A 6,882-nucleotide genomic window follows, 5' to 3' on the forward strand; every position below is an offset into this window, starting at 1 on the left:
AGAAAGCTAGCATTTGTTGCAACAGTTAGGTACTTGGTACCACATTTTGGTATCCATTTGGGCATTTGTGGCAACTACTCGGTACTTTGGCCCACATTTCGCTCTACTCGGGCTTCTATGGTGGTACTTGTCGGTACTTCTGGCCAACTTAGGCCAATTGGGTGCAACTTGTGGGTACTCTGTGGGTACTTTAGGGCGTATTGTGTCTTTCGGGTGAACCTTCGCTATACTTCATGGGTACTGATGGCCAACTTAGGATCATTCAGTGCAACCTTTGGGCCTAAGGAAATTTGTCCAACTCTTTGGACTTAGAAAATTTTCTGGACTTAGAAAATTTTCTGGACTTGTAAAAATTTTCAAATGTTCAATTTGGCCCACATTTCGCTCTACTCGGGCCTCTATGGTGCTACTTGGCGGTACTTTTGGCCAACTTAGGCCAATTGGGTGCTCTTTGTGGGTACTCTATCGGTACTTTTGGCCAACTTAGGCCAATGGGGTGCTATATGTGGGTGCTCTATCGGTACTTTTGGCCATGTTAGGCCCATTCGGTGCTATTTGTGGGTACTCTATCGGTACTTTTGGCCATGTTAGGCCCATTCGGTGCTATTTGTGGGTACTCTATCAGTACTTTTGGCCAACTTAGGCCAACTCAGTGCTACTTGTGGGTACTCTATCGGTACTTTTGGCCAACTTAGGCCAACGCGGTGCTATTTGTGGGTACTCTATCGGTACTTTTGGCCAACTTAGGCCCATTCGGTGCTATTTGTGGGTACTCTATCGGTACTTTTGGCCAACATAGGCCAATTGGGTGCTCTTTGTGGGTACTCTATCGGTACTTTTGGCCATCTTAGGCCCATTCGGTGCTATTTGTGGGTACTCTATCGGTACTTTTGGCCAACATAGGCCAATTGGGTGCTACTTGTGGGTGCTCTATCGGTACTTTTGGCCAACTTAGGCCAACTGGGTGCTATTTGTGGGTACTCTATCGGTACTTTTGGCCAACTTAGGCCAACTCAGTGCTTCTTGTGGGTACTCTATCGGTACTTTTGGCCAACTTAGGCCCATTCGGTGCTATTTGTGGGTACTCTATCGGTACTTTTGGCCAACTTAGGCCAACTCAGTGCTACTTGTGGGTACTCTATCGGTACTTTTGGCCAACTTAGGCCAACTGGGTGCTATTTGTGGGTACTCTATCGGTACTTTTGGCCAACTTAGGCCAACTCAGTGCTTCTTGTGGGTACTCTATCGGTACTTTTGGCCAACTTAGGCCCATTCGGTGCTATTTGTGGGTACTCTATCGGTACTTTTGGCCAACTTAGGCCAACTCAGTGCTACTTGTGGGTACTCTATCGGTACTTTTGGCCAACTTAGGCCAATTGGGTGCTCTTTGTGGGTGCTCTATCGGTACTTTGGGACATATTATGTCCTTCGGGTGAACCTTCTCGATACCTCATGGGTACTTGTGGCCAACTTAGGAAAATTCAGTGCAACCTATGGGCCTTTGGAAATTGTTTCAACACTTTGGACTTAGAAAATTTTCTGGACTTAGAAAATTTTTTGGACTTAGAAAAATTTTCAACTTCTGTATCTTCTTCATCATGTTCCATTTTGTGGGACTTAGAAAATTTTCTGGACTTAGAAAATTTTTTGGACTTAGGAAATTTTTCAACACTTGTAAAATTTTTGTTCCTTCTTTGAAGAAGAATACTTTCCACTATTAGCTTCTTTCTCTTTTTCTTCTTAGTTGTCTTCTTATTTTCGGTCCGAGAGCGCCGACACTTGTAAAATAATCTAAGTCCGAAGACTTTTGGAATGAACCAAAAGTCAACGAACACAACACACCAAGCCTATCAACATCAAGTGGCAACCCGAAGGAAGCGCAGCGGCCAGCCCATGTACAACGCGAAGTTGTAGCATGCAACCAACCAACCGCTAACCTCCAACGGCACTCAATGTATTCGTTACACATGGGCGCACCTGCACCACACTGTCGTGACCATCCAACGAGCCGTCGGTTCGGTCGTGTGTTACAAGCACCCCATCACATAGGCATAGAGTCACCACACAGTGTTCTTCAACACTCTCGTCACATGGTGCAAGTCACGGTACGCACCACCAATGTGCACTGGTTGGCCAATTCCAGCACACACGGGGCGCGCACGCGCAAGCACTAACCACCAAGCATGGGTCGCCTGAGAGGATCGATGCGAACGCATCTCTACAACTTGAAGCTCCCAGCCTGTAGTCCCGTCGTTTGCGGGCGGTCGTAGGTGTCGAAACTAGTGATATCCACAGTCGGCAAGCTCGTCCACCGGTGTTCCCAACATGTATGGTACTAACACGTGCAGCGCGAACCCGCCCTTTGCGGCCTAGTAGTAAGCGGGGATGAGACGCCAGTGTGCCAATGGACAGCACGGACGGTTCTCGGAGGGTTGTTAGGCCCGCTAGCTTACGACCACCTAATGGGTATAAGAAGCGCTATCAGCTCGGATTGGATACGACCTTAGAGGCGTTCAGGCATAATCCAGCGGACGTAGCGTCATACCATAGTCCGTTCGAACTAGTATTGAGCCAGTGGTCCGTACCTGTGGTTCCTCTCGTACTGCACAGGAATTCCGTTAAGATAGCGACAAACAATGCACACCAGTAGGGTAAAACTAACCTGTCTCACGACGGTCTAAACCCAGCTCACGTTCCCTTGAAAGGGTGAACAATCCTACGCTTGGTAAATTTTGCTTTACAATGATAGGAAGAGCCGACATCGAAGGATCAAAAAGCCACGTCGCTATGAACGCTTGGCGGCCACAAGCCAGTTATCCCTGTGTGATTGTCACCTGGGTGCTGACAAGTGAAGATGTGGTAAACAAACGCTCCGTCAAGAAGTGGTGAAAATTTGGTGAAAATCGTAATAAAATCGTTTTAAAAGTGTCAAAATCGTGCTTAGAGCACCCGACTTACCCAAAAATAGTGAAGTTCGGCCAAAAAACGACAATTTTTGTGCAAATATAGTTTTGTTGTGTTTTTGCCCCCTCCGGGAGCACCAAAGTGAACCGGTGTTCAGGTGTGCAAAAAATCACCTCTTTTCCTGCCGGAAGAGGTTGATTTAAGGTAAATCGTGGCCGCTGAAGCCGATAAAACGGTTTCCGAGTCGATCGGAGCAGTGGAAGCGCGACAAAAAACGATATTTTGGTGCCCATACATTTTGTATGGGGAACTTTGGACACTCACAGCTCAGTGAATTTTGAACGGATTTGGACTGGATATGTTTTAAATCGTGTGCGGAGTGCCAAAGAAGTGATTTTGTGAAAAAACCGCATCAAAATCGGTGATTTTAGTGCTGAAAAAAGTGGAAAACACTTTTGCAACACGTGGTGACAGAACTGCCCAGGCGGCATTTTCCCATGGTACAAAATATTGAGTGTGTTATAAAGTGGAAAATTTTTATCGCCTGATCGGTTTCGTGAGTGTTGGAGGTGGTTGAGCACGGAGAGACGATTCGGGGAAAATTTTTCCCCCCGCTCCCACCTCACCCCATCGCCCTCAGTGACCCCCGGCCTTATTAAGGCCTTATCAAGGTGCATTAAATTTTGGACTTCGCCGGAAAATTACACAAGTGCAGTGGAAAATTCCGGTTTTGTGCTGGAAAATTCGGGGACCTCCAGACGCACCCCCTGGATTTTTTCCGGACCTCCAGCACCCCCCCCGCATTTTCCGGATTTCCTTATTAAGGCGTTAAAAAGGTGAAAAACATAAAAACGCTGCGGAAAATTATTTGCGGGCTGCAAAAAATTCCGGTTTTGGGCTCTAAAATTCGGGGACCACTTGCCACACCCCCTGAAATTTTTTCCGCGCCCCCACCACCCACCCACCGCCCCCCCCGGATCAGGAATCGCGGATTTTTGGTGGATTTTCGGGTTTTTCGCCATTTTCGGGTGAAAGGAGGGGAGATAGGAGCTTGGTGTGTTCGGGAGTTTTGCTCAGGAGGGGCAATTACATCTAGCCCCCCACCCCCCTGGGTCATTTTCCACCCCCCCCCTGGCCAATTCGGCATTTTTGGGGGTCTAGCTCGGTCTTGATAAATCGTGGAACGACCTAACGTGACGAAACACCACCTCCCTGAACGATTTTACTGCTCGAATACCATTTCTGCTGTGGTGGTTCTCACGGGGCAGTCCGCTGCTGGCGTCCTCCCGTGAGGGGGAGTAAATCCAGCATAAAGTGCGGAAAATGTCAGTATCTGGGCGATCCCTTCGTCCCAGGGCTGACTCATCCGACGTGAGACCGGCCAAGCTTCCGCAGATTATGGAGGCGAAAGTGGCCGTGACTAGAGTGTCCCTACCGACAATGAAGCCAGCTAGCTCGGAGATGGTCGAGCTGAGGAAGCTCATGAGTGAGACTTCCCTCACTAATGAGCAGCTACTGTCGACAATTCAGGACCTGCAGCAGGAGCTCTCGGCTCTCCGTCAGCGTATGGACGCCAACGCCGAGCAGGCTCGGATTGATATGCAGCAGGTTCAGGAGCGTGCTCGTCAGGAGCTACAGGCGGTCCAGGAGCAGGCTCGCCAGCGTGAAGAGCGGCTTCGGGAAGAACACATGAAGGACCGGCAGGCGCTGAACGAGCTTATCCTGCAGTCGATTGGCGCCAAGAATGTGACTGCTCAGGGTTACTACGCCAGCATCGCCGAGGAGCAGCGCACGTGGGCAGAGGTGGCCAGTAGTGAGCCGGTTAAGCGCGTGCAGCGCAAGCGTGGCAATCGCCGTGGTAAGGCGCAGCCATCACAACAGCAGCAGCAGCAGCAACAAATCCGGCAGCAACAGCCATCCCAGCAGCGTCAGCAGCAGCAGACACGCCAGCAGTGGCCGGCGTTGCAGAAGCGGCAGCAGACGCAACAGCAGGGGCCAACGTTACAACAGCAGCAGCAGACGCGACAGCAGCGGCCAACGGTGCAGCAGCAGAGCCAGCCGCGACAACAGCAACAGCAGAGTCAACAAAAGCCGACTCGCCGTAACGTGCGTCCAGACACCATCGAAGTGGCGCCGGCAGTAGGTACAACCTGGACGCAGGTGTATCTGAAGCTACGTACGGCCCCAGAACTGGAAGAGGTCCGCACGGCTATCGGGATGGGCCGGCGAACGGCACAGGATCATCTCCGTGTCCCCATTAGTCGAAGCGCGGACAGTGAGGCACTCGCGGATAAGATCCAGAGTGTCATTGGCGAAATGGGTGCAGTGCGAGTGCTGACTGAGATGGGTGAGCTGCTGATCACCCATGTCGACTCGCTGGCCACCGTTGATGAGGTGAAGGAGGCGATTCGGGCTAAGCTTGGAGTAGCCCCGGGCATCACCTTCTGTGAAGTTTGGGAGCTGAGCGATGGCACGAAGCGCGCACGTGTTCGTCTTCCGCTGGTAAAGGCGCAGCAGCTGTACGAGGCAAAACTGTCTCTTTGCCAGTGCATCAGCGTGGCTCATGAGGTCCCTCGTCGTCCGATCTCCCAGCGTCGCTGTCTGCGGTGCCTGGAAACGGGGCACATCGTGCGGGACTGTCGGAATGAAGCGGACTACCGAGGCAAATGCTTCCGCTGTGGCAGCACCGGTCATCTGGCGAAAGCCTGCGCTTTGGAGCCCAAATGCCTTAAGTGTGGTGGCCCGCACAACATCGGTCACCAGAGCTGTGGACAACTGCCGGCACCGTGCCAGGTGTGAGGCAACAACTGCGAGTGTTGCAGGCGAACCTGGGTGGTGGACGCACCGCACAGGATTTCGTTCTGCAATCCGCTCGGACTGAGCGGATCGACGTGCTGCTGCTTTCGGAGGTGTACCGGCCTCCGGAGAACAACGGAACGTGGTCAGTGGACTCATCGGGGGCAGTGGCCGTGGTGGCCACCGGAGCATATCCCATCCAGCGTGTGTGGCGCAGCCCAACGCCCGGATTGGTGGCCGCCCAGATTGGAGGAGTTGTTTTCGTCAGCTGCTATGCTCCTCCACGACTGACTCTCGGTGAGTTCGAGCATTTTCTTGAGGCGCTCGAACTGGAGGCACTTTCCCACCATCACGTCGTAGTGGCAGGCGACTTCAACGCCTGGCATGAGGAGTGGGGAAGCGAGCGGAACACCGTGCGAGGTGAGGCGCTGCTCAACACCATCGAGCAGCTTGGGCTGAGGATCCTCAACCAGGGAACAACCCCAACGTTCGTCGGGAACGGTGTTGCCACACCCAGCGTCGTGGATGTCTCGTTCGCGAGCGAGACTATCGCGCGCCCCGACACATGGGCAGTGGCTCCTGACTCGTTGGCGCGGTTTTATACGGCTTCCGACCACCGGTACATCCTTTACACCGTCGGGCCGTCCTCCTCACCTCAGCTCCAACGTCAGCAGCAGCACCAAAGCCAGAACCAGCGACCGCAGCAGCAGCGGCATCATCGGCGGCAACAACAACAGCAAAATCGCCGGCGACAGCAGCAGCACGACCAGCAGCGGGTACGAGGCCACCAGTCAAGCAGGAGATGGAAGGCTTCGCAGTTTTCAGCCGAGGCGTTCCGAGCAGCACTTAGCGCAGCGAACTTCGAGGAGCGAGCAGTAAACCAGGAGGGGATGGTCGATGCCATGTTGCGGGCATGCGACCAAACGATGGCGCGGATCACCTCGTCGCACCGTGATCCCCATCGAGCCCTCTTCTGGTGGACACCGGAGCTCACACGCCTTCGTGAGGAATGTGCAGCAGCTCGCGACCGTATGGTTGCCACGGTCGATTTGCAGGAGCGCAGCATCGCAGCAGCGCACCACCGGACTGCGAGGCGGGCCATGGAGAAGGCGATTCGGGCCAGCAAGCGCACTGAGTTTGATGAGCTCATCCGACTGGCGGAGGAGAACGAGTTCGGAGCAG

This window comes from Anopheles funestus (assembly GCF_943734845.2).
Source record: "Anopheles funestus chromosome X unlocalized genomic scaffold, idAnoFuneDA-416_04 X_unloc_98, whole genome shotgun sequence".
Lineage (NCBI taxonomy): Eukaryota > Metazoa > Arthropoda > Insecta > Diptera > Culicidae > Anopheles > Anopheles funestus.